Source organism: Macaca mulatta, chromosome 4, assembly GCF_049350105.2.
Source record: "Macaca mulatta isolate MMU2019108-1 chromosome 4, T2T-MMU8v2.0, whole genome shotgun sequence".
Classification (NCBI taxonomy): domain Eukaryota; kingdom Metazoa; phylum Chordata; class Mammalia; order Primates; family Cercopithecidae; genus Macaca; species Macaca mulatta.
The window spans coordinates 7,294,541-7,311,691 of record NC_133409.1 but is presented as its reverse complement, the minus strand read 5'-3'; the positions used below and the strand labels follow the sequence as shown (position 1 = coordinate 7,311,691).

Sequence of the window (17,151 nt, the reverse complement as noted above, 5' to 3'; positions counted from 1 at the left end):
GCTTTTGCATCTTTTGGATGCCTTTATGCAGATGAGATTATTTCCTGTGCCCGTATTGTATGCCGCTTTTCTCCAGCCTCCCATTATCCAGAGGATTTGCTGCAAACTAGACCTTCATAGCAGAAGTGAAACAGTGTGCTTGCATTACACATTTATATTGGCAAACTATGAGTCACCTTTAGATCCATAACTTTTTAATTTACAAGGCACAAAGAAACTCAGAGGGATCATAAATTTATCAATTTGCTTTCATAGGTAAAATAGAAAAGGCTGGCTTAGTCAACATTACATTTTCAGCACTTACTGAAGGTGTGTTTATGAGATGTCCAAACAAATTTTCGTATGGCGCCTTTGGAGTTACTAATGTTCACTAGCTTCCTTTTATCTTCCTTCTTGTTGTTTTCAGTGATGCTATAATCTCCCCAGTGGTAGGAGATCATAAATCTCTAGGATGTGTCAATTACATATAGAATGGAGGGGACAATTCTCCAGTTCAAAAGAGAAATAGTGAACATGTGTTCCACCAGCATTGTCTGAAGAGGCATTACAGGGGAAGTGATGTTCTGGGTCAGAGGAGGGCAAGCACACATCCCTATCTCCAGAAGCATGAAAGCATTGACTCACAATTAGCAAACTGCCACTTCACATGATAAACGCCACAGTAAAGGAGTGACTAGCACACCGTGGGAGGGAGCGATCCCCACAGAGGAGAAACTGACCAAGAGCCCTTGAAAATGCCCAAAGACTTCTCATGGAAGACCCCACGTAAGCAGAGGCTTAAATGGCACTTAGAGGTTTTTATCTGTTGGACAATTAAGGTAAAATGTTTTCAAGATAGAGGAAAGAGAATGTACATCATAACAGAAAGTAAATATGGGAAACAACAAGAGATTTGGTATGGCCAAAGCATAGGGTACTTAAATAAAAATGGGGTAGGATATAAAGTGTAAAAGATAGGCTCACAGTGTGTCTGCCATGATGGGTCATTTGGGCTTTACATAGCAAGCAATGGGGAAAAGATAAATGACTTAACCGGCAGTGTTACACAATAGGTGGCAGATCGCACTCATCTGCATCCACAAGTGACAGATTAAGAGTCATTTTGAGATGCTGTGAGGTTGCCTCAGCAGCCTACCCTCTTGATGCTAAAGAGTTTGAATTTATCAGAAAAGAGTGTTTTATGTTATACCAAAAACATGGTATAAAAACATGAATGAGAAAATAATTTATCTTCTCTGGCTAGGAAAAGATAGGAGATAGTCAATAGTGCCATAAGATTCAGATGACATATGACTAAAACCAATTTGCTAAAATAGCATTTACAAGTCATATTAAAAGAGAGGCGCTTTATGAACAAAGTCTGTTCATGATCCCACACCCAGCACACAACCAAAGAGTAAACAAACAGGCCCAGCATGTGACTTTAAATTCAAATGACTCAGCCGGGCACCGCGGTTCATGCCTATATTCCCAGCACACTGAGAGGCTGAGGCGGGCAGATCACGAGGACAAGAGACGGAGACCATTCTGGCCGACATGGTGAAACCTGTCTCTATTAAAAATACAGAAAATTAGCTGGGCATGGTGGTGTGTGCCTGTAGTCCCAGCTACTCAGGAGGCTGAGGCAAGAGAATCACTTGAACCTAGAAGGCGGAGGTTGCAGTGAGCTGAGATCATGCCACCGCACTCCAGCCTGGTGACAGAGCAAGACTGTCTATTTAAAAAAAAAAAAAAAGTCAAATGGTTCAAAACGTGTTGGAAAAGTGGAAAATACACATAGAAGAATATAATATCATAGTAAAAAACTGATACAAATAGAAAATTTAAAAACCAATATTAATTAAAAATTGCAGAACTGCACAGAAAACTTGATTGGAGCTGGACAAATGCCAAACATAACGAAGACTCATTATATATACTGGAATATTTTCAGAAACACAAATTATATTTTTGTACCTGCGAGTTTGCTTTATTTGGGAATTTGGTAAATTGACTTCTATGGAGGAAAAAATTCTTTTAAAAGATTTTAAAATTTGTATTATTCATCAAAACAAATCTTCACTTAACCCTAGATCTGGGTTAGGAACAATATCAAATCCTTACCCTTTGATGACAGGCAGCTGCTATACCCATATCAGCCCACCTAGTTGGTTGTTATGCTAACTAAATCTAGTGAATGCCAATGCATTTAATGCAAATACTCATGTTGTTTTTGTTTTGATTCCATTTACTATGAAAAAAGCAAGTATAGCTTTTTCAATTTTCACCCATTTACAATCCGTGTAAGAAGAAATTGTGTGATAAGGAATATATTATTGTTTCTTCATGTTGGCCCTATCTCTATATAGTAATGATATCCAGGGTAAAAAATACAATGACATTTAGAAACTACCTCTTCCTGTTCAGTCAATTCAATTGGCAAACATTCATTTTCATCACTGTATGTTCTAGCTACTGAATTTAAAAAATACACACAATTTTTTCTTGCATAAGAGGAATGTTCATTAATCTCAATTTTATTTACATAAATAAGTCAGCAATGGAATCTGATTACCCCAGTGAAAAAAGAATCCACAATTTTAATGTATTATAACTATCAAAGGATTTCTGCAGCATCATACCATATAACAGAATATTCAACAGGGTTTCCCAAGATTTTTGTTTTACTTTCTTCCACAACTTTTCTTTCTTTGGATGAGATAAAAATCAAATAATATTTTTTGGTCAAAATTTTTTTATACTATAGAAAACTGTATGATATAACATAGCACACGTTCTCTAATATAGAAAACTGTCTTGGTCTCATTGTGAAAGGGTCATAGAATTAATCACTTGGGTATGTGTCACCTGTGACCTAAGTCAACCGCAACTTACAGTGACAATCCAGAAAATGCTTAGAGTTCGCTGCTACGCTAGACAGGGCCGAAGTGTGTGCTATGGACTGAATGTTTGTGTCCTCCCTAAAGTCAGCCGTTGATGCTTAATTCACAATGTGATGGTACTTGGAGGTGGGGCCCTTGGGAGATGAATAAATCATGAAGGTGGAGCCCTCATGAATGAGATTAGTGCCTCTTTAAAAGAGACCCCGAAGAGTTCTCTTGCCCCTTTTAACACTGTGAGTTTACAGTGAAGAGCCATCATCTAGGAAGCAGGAAGCAACCCTCACCAGATGCAGAATTTGCCAGCGTCTTACTCTTGGACTTCCCTGCCTCTGGACCTATGAGAAATACATTTCCACTGTTTATAAGGCACCTGGTCTATGGTACTTTCTAATAGCAACTCAAACTAGCAGTGTTCATTGTTTGAATAAAGAAAGGTGAGGGACATGATTTAATATCTGTGCTTCCTGTAAAATGTGCACAATTTTGAGGGTCAGAAAACATTGACAAAAAATCTTTTCCTGCACAATCTAGAACTGGCATTCCAAACGTAATATTTGTCTGAACCTGTTTATCCACAGCTTACTGGATATACAGAAGAATTTACAAAACAGAAAGACAAAACATCTTCTCCAATTATTATACCGAGTTTCACAGCATGTGATTTGCTCATTCAGATGCATTCAGCACCAGTCAAAATTGTTTCCTAAGCACTGGGCAGATGATCACTTGAATAGAGTAGTTTGCATCTATTAGTAACATCTTATGCCTTAGCTTCACCAGATATACATAAGAAGTAATACCACTCATTAAGAATGAAGAATTCCAGAGAAATCACTGTCCTAAGATTGTTTTTATTGCTATTGAATACTACACTGTTTGGTTATGCTGCCTTCAACAGCAACGACTAGAATACATCGGCATAAAGAGACTAGTTTTCAAGTAGCTCTCTGATGACAAGGCTTTAAATCCTGTTACCCTTAACTAAGCATCCTAAGCATCCATTTTAAGCCAAATGAGATAGAAAAGATAAACAGAACAACTACTCATAGCTTAGCACTCATAGCTGGAAAATGGGCATTTGGATTTCATGTTATAACAAAAATAAATGTGCAAACTAATGACAGTTTATAAGTGACTTAGATATATGTATCATAAGTATAATAATATATACCAAGGCTTAAGTATTATCACATCTATCAGAAACTATAAATCAAGTAGACTGTATGAGAGGTATATATTTACTGCAATGGTGCCACCATTGAACAATGGAATTTAAAATTTTCTTCATAGGGCAGTTTAGCAGACACAATAGAAACCCATCTTATCACCATACGATTTTACCATGTTCTGAGCATTAACTGTGCTATCAGTTTTTATTCTCTCCCATTCTGAAGACTTAAATGTGAATAAGTCACAATTGCTTTCAAGAACCATAAATATCATCTGATGTGGATTGAATTCTGTCTCCCAAAAATATCTGTTGAAGTTCTAACCCCTGTTATCTGTATATGTTCCCTGATTTGGAAATAGGGTCTTTGCGGATATGATCAAGTTAAGAAGAGGTTGCTAGGGTGGGCCCTCATAGGAGGCCAAGGTGGGCGGATCACGAGGTCAAGAGATCGAGACCATCCTGGCCAACATGGTGAAACCCCATCTGTACTAAAAATACAACAATTAGCTGGGCGTAGTGGTGCGTGCCTATAGTCCCAGCTACTCAGGAGGCTGAGGCAGGAGAATCACTGGAACCCAGGAGGCAGAGGTACAGTGAGCTGAGATTGTGTCACTGTACTCCAGCCTAGTGACAGAGCGAGACTCCATCAAAAAAAAAAAAAAAAAAAAAAAGCAGAAGACAGAGACATGAAGAGAAGTGACAGTCAGTCATGTGACAACAGAGGTGCAGAGGTGGAGATGAGGGTGATGCCTCTGTAACCAAGGCACTGGGGTTACCAGAAGCAGGCAAAGGAAAGGAAAAAAATCTTCTACTAGAGGTTTTGGAGGGATTGTGCCCCTGCTAAAAGCTTATTTTTTTATTCTTAACCTCTAGAATGATGAGAAACTAAATTTCTATTGTTTTAAGGACCCAGTTTATGGCAGTTTGTTAAGGCAGCTTCATGAAACTGATACACCATCAAAGAAGTGACAGTCAAATATAGGTCAGAGGTTTCAAAAATGTTAGGAGAGTAAACAATAACACAATAACATGAATAAAGATATCCAACCCACCATCCCTCTGACTGATCCCCACCCACCCATTCCTGCTGTTCCTCAGAAATCAACTTAACAATCCACAAACATAATATGAAATTAAGAGAGAAAAATCACTTCAGCAAACTTGGAAAACAGAGTCTTCATACAATAATCTTTGAGCATGGTTTTTACTGAAGAACACTGAAGAACCGAATACCAACTTGAATTTTTCCTGAATAAATGATGTAGCCTTGACAAAAAAGAGAATGTATTCTCCTCCAGAGAAACAGACAAATAGGATAGAACTAGAGATAGACATTGACATCCACATAGATCTAGACATAGACATCAACATCAACATAAACCTTGACATAGACATAGACACATAGACATAGACAGACATAGACATAGAACAAGATAGAAATAGATGGGATTGGCCTACGCAATTATGGAGGCTGAAGGGTCCCGCCATGCTGTCTGCAAGCTGAGAAACAAGGAAAGCTGGTGGTATAATTTGCTCCAAGCCTTAAGGCCTGAGAACCAGGGTGGGGTGGAGAAGAGAGCTTCTGGGCTAAGTTTCATAATCTGATGACCTAAGATCAGGAGCTTCAATGTCCCAGGCAGGAAAATATTGATGTTCCAGCTCAAGGAGACGGAGAGTAAATTCACTCATCCTCCCTTTGCCATTTTGTTCTATTTGGGCCCTTGATGGGTGGGATGATACCTGCCCACATGGATGAGGGCAGATCTTCTTTACTCAGTGTACTGATTTAAATGTTAATCTCTTCCAAAAACACCCTCACAGACACATCCAGAAATAATGTTTTGTCAGTCATCTGGGCATGTCTTAGCCCAGACAAGTTGACACAAAACTAACCATCAAAAATATCATTACAGAATGTTTAAAAATGATTTGGGTGTTGTTTAGAAAATGAATAGTAGGGGACATGGATGAAAGCTGGAGATCAGTCGGGATAATTCTAGTCTATTGAGACAGCATAGTCACTTTATCTTGGGTACTGGCAATAAAGCATAAGTGAAGTGGATATTTTTTAGAAATATCCTTGGAGTTGCATTAATAGAACCTTGAAGGCTAAAGAAGAGATAGCTGTCAGAGGTAATTCCCAGGTTTGGCTTGAACAACTGAGTCCATGTAGGCATTATTTCTCGATGGAGGTGCCAGTTTTCTAGGGGATAAACAATGGCATGAACACAGTTCAAGTGAAGAAAGTTGGTTCTTGCCATAGTGGCTTCACCAGATAAACAATACCCTTTGTTGAAATCAAATCCAAATGTTGACATTTCCCTGAAATCCAACTCTCTCAACTCTTATCATTTATCTCTTCCCCCAGCATAAGATCCAAGAAAAAAAATCTAATAGCATTCAAATGAACTGTGAGGGAACACCCTCATTTTCAATTTTAGAAATCACTAGCATCAATTATTGGCCTCTCTTTGCTCAATGATTAGCATGAAAAACCAGCATGAGTCCTGTGAAATTACCTTTTAATATAAAGACGGAATCAACCAGCGCTAAGGAAATAGAGTAAATTAGATTTCTATGTTTTTAAAAATAAAAATAGTTTAGACAGCATGTTTTGAATTTCTCTAAAAATTAAATAAAACAAGAACACTATGAAACCAAATATACACATTAGTAAATTTTAAAATAACAATTTTAAAGGAAAACAGAGATTGCCCAAGTTAAATAAAATAAGTGAAATTAATCATGTCATAAGATAATTCAGAGGACATTAAAAATAAAGAGGGAATTTATTAATGCAGAAAAATAAATCAGAGATGAAATGATCATGTAAGCCTATAATTCCAAGGAGAAGAAATATAAAGAAGACGATAGATATAAAAATCAAATAATAGAATATGTTTATATATGTATAATGCCTGCAGAAAAATTTCAGACTAATAAAGAACAACACATGTAGTAGATGTAATGAAATACGATAAAAGAAAACGTATCTGGAAAGTCCTTGTCAGGCTAAAGCAAGCCTACACTTACTTTTAGAAAGGGTTGACTTTATACCTAGCCAAAAATGGATAAAATCACTGAAATCTGACAATTAAAAATATTTTGTACAGAAAAAAAAGCTTTTTAGAAAACATTTTTAAGAAAATATTCTCAAAGAAAAAAACCAGCAGGCCGTCCTGCTACTTCTCTTCAGTAAATAGAAATGCCGAAAGGTAATGAAACAGACAGCCCCAGGATTCAGGAAGACAAAGCTTCACTAGGTTCAAGGCTGCCTCTAGTGCAGAGTGCAGGCTTGGCCATGGGGACAGGAAGGGTTTCAGCCCCTATGATCCCCTCAGCAGGTATCACTGTGCCAGGAACAGGTGCTATTTATTCCAGCTTCAACTATATTTATCAGAAAACAAGAAACACTGAAAACACATTACTAAATGCTTCTCTCTAACAGTTTAAGAAGAACTGAGTATACTCAGTAAACAAGAAAAAAGAAAATAATGAATTAAGAATAAAAACACAGAGAATAAACACACTGGAGTAGGTCATCTAAACCAAAAGCTAATTATTTGGAGAGATCAATAAGATAAAATTCTGAGACAAATAATCGAGGAAAGAAAAAGAATGATGAAAACTGACAAACTATAGAACCAAATAAGATGGGTTGTATAATAATTTTATACTGTAGAAGTAAAGATGAAATTATTAGCAAAAACACCCAAGTGGATATGAACCAGAATGCCGGCTATAAACCTCACCTTACAACACGGAATAGAGAAGGAGATGTGTGGGTGAGTGGACGGAATGCAGAACTCTGTTTGCACCAGCTCCCAATCCTAGCAGGCTTCAAGCTCTGTGCTTTCTCGGGCTGTTTCCTGGCTAGTGTCTACCTCACATTGAGCAGGACAGGGATTCCCCTGGATAAGGTGGAGGAAGGAAAAGAGCTCCACGTGGCAATTCCTCGGCCCCTTCCTGGCGAAGGCAGGTGCCCGTCTTTGTTTTTGGTTGCTAACCTCACAGAGAGCACTGATCCCCCCAACCTTCACACACCTACCCACCTTATGGCACCTGGCTCCACTGAGCTCTCTCTTGACTTTTTAGACATGTTTTGTTTTGAAATAATTATAAACGTAATAGAAGTTCCATAAATAGTACACGGTCCCACCCATCTTCCTTCAATTGTGACATCTTATAACTTAATAGTACAATAATCAAAACCAAAAGTTAATTTTGATTCATTATTCCTAACTAGGCTATAGATCATATTCAATTACCACCATTTTCTAAACATGCATCTGTGAGTTTCGGGGACATTCTGTGAATCACAGGCAGACATTTGCGTCCATCCCCACAATTCACCCTTCGTTGTTGTATGAGTTTCTCTAGTCATTCAAGCTCTCTCTTGCTTTTTTATCAGTGAAAGTTTCATTTTGGGGAGAATCTCAAAAGCCGATGTAACGTTAATGTCTTAGTAGAATCTAGAAGACATTAAAATTCACTATTGTATTAAAAGTCCAGCGAATTACATAAGAAAAGAAATAAAATTAAGTACAATGATTTAAACACAAGAGAAAAATGGCAAACAGCTCCAGACAATTTTCTAGGTAGTTTCACAGACAACCTAGAAAATTCAGAAGAATCCACTGAAAAACCAGAGTTTAAATAAAACAGCCTATGGAAAATGAAAATACAGTCACGTATCACTTAACGACACAGGTATCATTTGAGAATCCTTGTGTGAATGTCATAGAGTGTAGTTACACAACCCTACATGATTTAATCTACGACACACTTAGGCTAAGTGTTAGAGTTTGTTTCTCTTGGGTTGTAAACCTGAACAGCATGTTACTTTTCTGAATACCGTAGGCAATTGTAACACAACAGTATTTGTGTATCTAAACATACCTAAATATCAAAAAGGTACAGTAAAATTATGGCACAAAAGATTACAAATGGTATACCTGTATAGGGCGCAGGAATAAAGCTTGCAGGACTGGAAGGTTCTCTGGGTGAGTCATTGAGTGAGTGATGGATGCATGTGAAGACCTCATACATTACCATACACTACCGTAGACTTTATAAACACTGTACACTTAGTCTACACTGAATTAAAAAGAAATTATTTCTTCAATAATAAATTAACCTTAGCTTAGTGTAATTGTTTTACTTTGCAGACTTTCTAATTGTCTAACTCTTTAAGTTTCATGATCACACTTAGTTTAAAACATAAACACATTGTATAGCTGTACAAATATATTTTCTTTATATCATTTTTGGAAAAGCTCTTTTATATTTTTACTTTTTTACTTTTAATTTTTTTAAATACAATCTAAGACACAAATGCACACATTAGCTTACACCTAGGGTGAGGATCATCAATATCACTGTCTTCCACCGCCACATCTTGTCCCACTAGAATATCTTCAGGCATAGAGCTGTCATCTCCTATGATCACGGTGCCTTCCAGATACCTCTGGAAGGACCTGCCCGAGGCTGCCTAACAGTTAACATTGTTTCAGTAAGTAGCAGGAGTACATTCTAAGTTAATGATAAAAATATAGTGTGGTAAATAAATAAACCAGTAGCAGTCACCTATTATCATGCACTGTATGCAATTGTATGTGCTATATTCCTATCCAACTGGCAGCACTGTAGGTTTGTTCACAGCAACGTCACTGCAAGCCCTTGTTGTGTTGCACTATGATGTTATCATGTCCGTGACATCACAAGGTGATAGGAATTTTTCATCTAGATTATAATCTACTGGAACCACCATCATATATGCAGCCCATTGTCAACCTGAAATATCATTAGGTGGTACATAGCTGAATAAATATCTAATACATCAGCAAACACAAATTAGAAAATATTGACGTAAAATATTAAAGTAACAAAATAAAATACCTAGGGAAACTATAAAAACTATAAAACTCTAGAAAGGATTTATAAAACAAATTAAAAATTCTACTAAGGAAATAAAGGTTACCCAAATTACTAGAGATATTATATCCATGAATTGAATATTCAATATGACGTATATACCATCTCTCCAAAATTAACCAATAAGTACAGCATAGTCATAGACAAATCTTTAAAATGACTTTTTATAGACCCTGACAAAACAGTCGTAAAATTTATATAATGCAATATATGCACAAAAAGAGCCAAGACTATTATGGAAAATAAAAAAGGAAGAGCTTTCCTTCAGAATATCGAAACTTACTTTATATTTCAAGTTACTACGAGAGTGTAGGATTTGTATTAAATGAATAGATGAATGGACTAGAACTAATGATATAAAAACAAATATATACATATGTATTATACACACACACACATATATCTTATGTATCTATATGTATATTCATGAAGTTGGAAAGGGAGGAAAGGGCTTATAAAGAAGTCTCCAGAACAAAACCTAGCAAAGACTGATAAATGTTCTTCATCAAAATTAGGTACTTTTACATGTACTTAAAAGCAAAGTTAGAGGATAAAGAAAAGACATTTAGAAATTATGTTCTACGTATGTAACAAGGAAATAATATTAGTAAAAATTAATAAAAAACTACAAATTAATTTTTAAATGACCACTCAAAAAAATTAACACAGGAAAGTAACAATAATAAAAATTAAATATTTGATAATAAATGAAAAGCTCTTGAACATCACTAGTATTACAGAATATGAAAACTAAACTACAGTTAAAGTTTTCATCCATTCAGTTGTCAAAGTTTATAGTTTTATAATATCTTAGTTGGCAAGCCTGTGGAAATGTATATCCTTACACACTCATGGCTGATTCTCACTTCATATAGTTCTTGAAAATAAATAAACCCTGCCCACCTAGAATTCTATATTCAATTTCTTCATTAAGTAGGGCAAGGATACTTACATGTGTCACCAAAAAAAAAAAAAAAAAAAAACAAAGACAAGAGCAGAATAATATTAGAGTATTAACACAGATTATATATTGGTATTTATTTAAATTACCTAAATACAAATTGAAACTATCCAACTCAAATTAAAGTTAATATTTTGTTAAAAAACAGAAACTGTTTTCTAAAGAAATTCTTTAAAAGAACACCTGTGTCAATAAGCATATGTCTAAAACATATAAGCACTTACAACTCAATGTACTTATATTTTTTATGTTAATTCCTGTGTTATACCTAAGAAGTAAAGGTTAATAATTTGTCTCATAACTGCATCACTTTAGGCTGCAATGTCTACAACTGATGCATGATTATATTTTTTAGTAATTTCTTGGGAAAGCAAAACAAAAAGTCAGTACAAATACTTTTCAAAATGATTACTTTTTCGTTGAATAGAAAGAAAGTAAAATGAAGGAGATTGCAGTTTGGGGGAAGAGAAGAGGCTGGAATGGAAGCTTGATTAGTTAAAGTATTTTAAAGAAATTTAAAATCCACCTGGCACTCAGATATAAAAAGCAATGGAGATTGAGCTGCTGCACTGACATTTCTTTCTGGATTGCAGAGGATTGTAATGACTCACACTTCATTGCTATGCCAGCCTATCTTTCTGGCACAAGCCTTCATTAAGGTTACAACAAATGTAAAGGCAAACTGCAAAGCGCATGTCAGTGTAGCACTGGCAAGTTTTAGTGACCTGTCACGGTGACATAAACCCCAATATGCCCACCTGAAAGCTCCACAGGTAAAGGTGCCTAATGATAGGGACTTCAGGACAAATGTATACCGAAATGAAATTGGAAGTCGCTCTAATGTTACCTGGAAGCATGGTGGTTACCCTCACACGCATTAATGTGACACAAAGGATGCCTTAGTAACCAGGCACAGTGAAATATAATTGGCAAAGTAAGCGATTTTAATAGAGCATATAAAAATGTGTGTGTGGAGACAGATAGGGACTGTCCCTTCTATGCAATTTTCTAGTAATGGTAGTTGTGTGTGTGTTAAATGAAAGCGTGGGTGAGTTCAAGTCAGTCTTTCTAGAAGAGCAGCAATATCAAATAGAAAACAATCATCAAATACTAGTATGTGTTTTAAAATGAATTTTTCACATACAGATGTTGGCAGGTTGAGAGTCAAGATTTATTCTAAGGACTGGAGCAAACTGAAAGTTGCTAGAAATGTATTCCTAATTCTGCTGTATTATGATACTATACTGTTCTCTGTGAGAGAACACACATGTATGCTGCATGTGTGTGTGCACTTACACACAGTATGTATGTGTGTGCAGTCTGTGCATATGCATGTGTGTGTGTGTGTGAGCACATACTTGTCCGTCAAGAAGAGAAAGGAACAACGGATGAATAAAGAAAACCAGGAATGTTATTGTCTCACATTTTTCATATTGCTCATCAGTGGTGGCTCCTAAGTTTCTACCAAGGAAACCTGAAAGAGAAAATATCGGTGGGACTCTCGGTGACCCAGCATATCACGTGTTTCTTAGATGGAGTGTCTGTAGGATAGTTTGAGGAGCTAATTGAGATTTCATGGTGGCTGCAGCCTTCCAATGCCCTCCTTTGCACCAACATTGCTGCTGATGTCTGACATTCTTAGTACTTCAAGCTAATCTGACATAAATGACCATGAAGCTTGATAACCAGGATATGAATAAAATCTCTCACAGAATGATGATAGACGTTAAATGAAACTATAGTGGTGAGAAATGTCAAAGAGTACCTGGTAAGAAGTAAGCACTCAATACACGCCCCCTGTTATCATTCCAATTGCATAGTAAAAGTGCCCCTCAATATCCCCAGAAGATTGGTTCCAGGACCCCTCTCAGACACAAAAAAAATCCATGGATGCTCATAACCCTGATATAAAATAGGTACCACCTGCATATAACCTATGCACACCCTCCTGTATACTTTCAATCATCTCTAGATTATGTGTTATTGCTAATACAATGTAAATGCTATATGAAGGGTTGTTATCCTGTATTTCTGAAGAATAATGACAAGGAAAAAAGTCTGTACCTGTTCAGTACAGACAAATCTTTTTTTCAGATATAAGGTTGGCTGAATTCATGGATGTGGAAACCAGTAATAGGGAGAGTCCGTTCTAATAGCTTAAAAAATGCACCAGAGTTCCACATACAAATTTTACTATCTTTTCAGGCATCTCATTGGAAGGCATCAAACTTATTCCAGCAAGATGTCATTGTTTTTTCCAATATCATTAAAGCACTTTGAATTCTTTGTTTTGAATAGCTTTTAAAACCTGCAAAATTTGATTTGAACATTCTTAATCATGGCAATTCACTGATAGGCATGATTTCTGATTTTATTTTTATTGCTCCACTAAAGGACAAATGTAGTAAGTGGAAGGGACAGTGGGAGACACATTGATGAGTCAAGACATTCATTGTCCAGTTTCCCGAAAGGATGATAATTCAGAGGCCAGAATGAATGAGATAACTAACAAAGTTGCCCCTTTTCTGATAAAAATTAAGGGGATAATAACTTGTATTTTATGGCTTACGTACAGCCTATGATGCATTTCCAAAGAAGAATTGCAAAAGTGTGTTAATCTGAAAAATATACTCATTTGGAAGAATACAATCTGTAAATCTGTTTGTAAAATTAAAAATAAAGCATCAACTCACAGAATTGTGGAGTTTATGACTAAGTGAACTCCCTGATTAGAATGCCTTTGATACATGTGCTATCTGCTTGTGTTTGCACAGCGGAGAGTTCACAGCCTTACAGAAAACCCTCATACGTACTGGCTTTCACCTTCTCAACTGAGTGTAGCTTCAAATCTGTACGTAAGAGCCCTTTTATCCACTGTCTATCAATATTTGTGGCTTACTTTGTCACTACTCTTACCTCAGTGTAATCAATTTGCCTACTACATTACTTGTTATCTGTTAGAGCAGGGGCTATGTCCCGTGTCCACTAGACACAGGATTTAGAAAGGTATTTGAGGGAAAAAAATAAGTATACAAAACACTTTTCAGTAAACAGCTTAGAGGAGGGTAAGGCTGGATACAAAGTTCCAGATAGACATTGAGGAAGTGAAGGTGAAAACTGTTTTACAGGAGGAAACAGTAGTAGGGCGCACAGAGGGAATTCACGTGAAAGCAGGTAAGGAGGCAGCAGGGGCGAGACAGGGGTTGCTTGGATTTATGTAGGAGAAGGAGGCAGAATCCCCACATCCCTCGCAGTTTCCAACTTGCTTACCTGGGAATTTTCGCATCCACCTATAATGCGAGGAACGGAGCAAATGTATCTCAGTGGACTCACAGGAGAAAACACCAAGCGTTTTTCATCTTGCACAGCAAGATCCAGTAGTAAGCACAGCACACAGTAAGCAAATAATTGCCTATGAGTAGTGCACCTACATAAACCATGAAAACAGGCATAGGATAGCATTTGGAAAAAAGGTAGAGAAAAAGATAATTTGAGGAAATGATTTCATGGATGTGTACTGGAAGCCACATGATCAAATAAAGATGCTAAAGAAGACTTTCCTAGTAATTTCATGTTACATTTTTACAGAAGACAGATAAGGAGGTGATAGAACATCATAGACACTCTGATATCTAGTTTGTTTTTGTTTTTGTTTTCTGAGACAGTCTTGCTCTGTCATCCAGGCTGGAGGGTGGTGGCAAGATCTTGGCTCACTGCAACCTCCGCCCCCTGGGTTCAAGCAATTCTCCTGCCTCAGCCTCCTTATTAGCTAGGATTTACATGCATGCACCACCACCGCAGGCTAATTTTTATATTTTTATTAGAGATGGGGTTTCACCATGTTGGTCAGGCTGGTCACGAATTCTTGACCTCAAGTGATCTGCCCACCTCAGCCTCCCAAAGTGCTCAGATTATAGGCGTGCGTGACTGCACCCGGCCAGATATGTTTTAATTCAGGTTTTTGAGGTATGATTTTCATAGAGCAAATGTTTTCCTTTCCAGTTCTACAGTCTGTAAATATTGACAAATACTTACGTACAAAATAATGTAACCACCACCACAGTCATAAGACATTTTCTTTGTCTTTATTTTCCAGCAATTGCAATGTATCTTGACATGGGTTCCTCTAGGTTGATCACATTTTGGATTTGCTCAGCTTCTTTGTTATGTGGGTTTTATCTTTCATAATATTTGGGATGTATTTGACCATCATTGTTACAAGTACTCTTTCGGCTCCACTCTCTTCCTCCTAGAATTCTTGAACTCTGATGACACAAATGTTATTGTCCCACAGGTCATTCTTTTTTTCAGTTTCTTTTCTCTCTGTGGTTTAGAATGCATCCCAGGTAGGGGTCTTGTTGTGGTGGGGTCCCTCTTGTCAGTGCCCAACATAGCAGGACCCCGGGATGTTGGAGCAGAATCTCAGGCTCAGCGGAGACACAGAGAGGTTCCCTTGTCTATGCACTGCCAGTGATGCTTCAGGTTGAAGCCCCACACTTGTCATGCTGTGCTCCTCCGGTCTTGTTGTCAGGACTCCAATTTGACCTGGGTGATGAATAATCCTACACAGGATACATTCTGTGGTCAAGTGGAGGTCAATGTTATCAGGTGTATTAGTCTGTTTCCACATTGCTATAAAGAAATACCCAAAGCAGGCCGGGCGCGGTAGCTCACGCCTGTAATCTCAGCACTTTGGGAGGCCAAGGCAGGTGGATCACGAGGTCAAGAGATCGAGACCATCCTGGCCAACATGGTGAATCCCTGTCTCTACTAAAAATACAAAAAATTAGCCGGGCGTGGTGGCAGGCGCCTGTAATCCCAGCTACTTGGGAGGCTGAGGCAGGAGAATCGCTTGAATCTGGGAGGCAGAGGTTGAAGTGAGCCAAGATTGCACCCCTGTACTCCAGCCTGGGCAAAAAGAGCAAAACTCCATCTCCAAAAAAAAAAAAAAAAAGAAAGAAAGAAAGAAAAAAGAAATACCCAAAACTGAATAATTTATAAAAGAAAGAGGTTTAATCAACTCACAGTTATGCATTGTTTGGGAGGCCTCAGAAAACTTACAATCATGGCAGAAGGCAAAGGTAAAGTAGGCACCTTCTTCACAGGGTGGCAGGATGGAGTGAGTGCAAGCAGGAGAAATGCCAGATGCTTATAAAACCACCAGATGTGAGAACTCACTGACAATCACGGGAACAACAAGGGGAAACCACCCCCGTGATCCAATTACTTCTACCTGGTCTTGCCCTTGAAACGTGGGGATTATGGGGAGTACAATTCAAGACGAAATTTGGTGGGGTCACAGAGCCAAACCACATCACCAGGTCAGGGCCATTTTCTACTGTTAGGTGGGGGTCTTAACAAGACCAACCACTATGCATTTCCTCCTGTCTTGGTATGTCTAACCAGTTCACTTTTCTCTTTCCACCTTTCACAGCTCTTATTTGGTTGTCTCTTAGGAGATCTTGAATTACAGCTGCATGTTGCAAGAGGAGAGAATCAGCAAACTTGAAGACAGGACAATTGAGATTACTGAGTCTGAAATAGAAAAAAGAGATTGAAGAAAAGTTAACAGACGGTGTGAGGCACCAACATAGGTACTGTGGGAATCCCAGGATAAAACAGAAAGAAAGAAAATGGAGATTACTTGAAGAAATAATGGTTTAAAACTTCCCAAACTTTATGAAAGACATAAATGTAAACATTCATGAAGCTCCACAAACTCCAAACAGGATGCACTCAAAGAGAACCACACAGGCCAGGTGTGGTGGCTCATGCCTATAATCCCAGCACTTTGAGAGGCTGAAGCAAGTGGATTGCTTGAGCTCAGTAGTTCAACACCAGCCTGGGCAACATGGCAATACCTTGTCTTTACAAAAAATTCAGAAATTAGCCAGGTGTGGTGGCACACACTTGTAGTCCCAGTTACACGGGAGGCTGATAGGCTGGAGGATCACTTGAGCTCCAAAGGCAGAGGGTGCAGCGAGCCAAGGTCATGCCACTGCACTCTAGCATGAATGACAGAGTGAGGCTCGGTCTCAAAAAAAAAAAAAAAAAAGAGACAAATACACCAAGACACATTATGATCACACCGTCAAAAGACAAAGAATTTGGAAAGTAGCAAGAAAGAAGCATCTCTTTATATACAAGAGATTCTCAGAAAAATTATCAGCATATTTCTCACCAGAAACATTGGAAGTCAAAAA

The 17,151-nt window shown here is 37.7% G+C and overlaps 1 long non-coding RNA gene across 1 annotated transcript in view; it reads right to left on the bottom strand.

Moving 5' to 3' along the window:
- Positions 1–7,938, bottom strand: part of LOC144340640 (uncharacterized) — a 78,526-nt gene extending 70,588 nt beyond the window's left edge. Inside the window, exon 1 of the long non-coding RNA XR_013416884.1 lies at positions 7,806–7,938. This is a non-coding gene — a long non-coding RNA (uncharacterized LOC144340640). The remainder of the gene's footprint in view (positions 1–7,805) is intronic.
- Between the last annotated feature and the right edge of the window lie 9,213 nt (positions 7,939–17,151).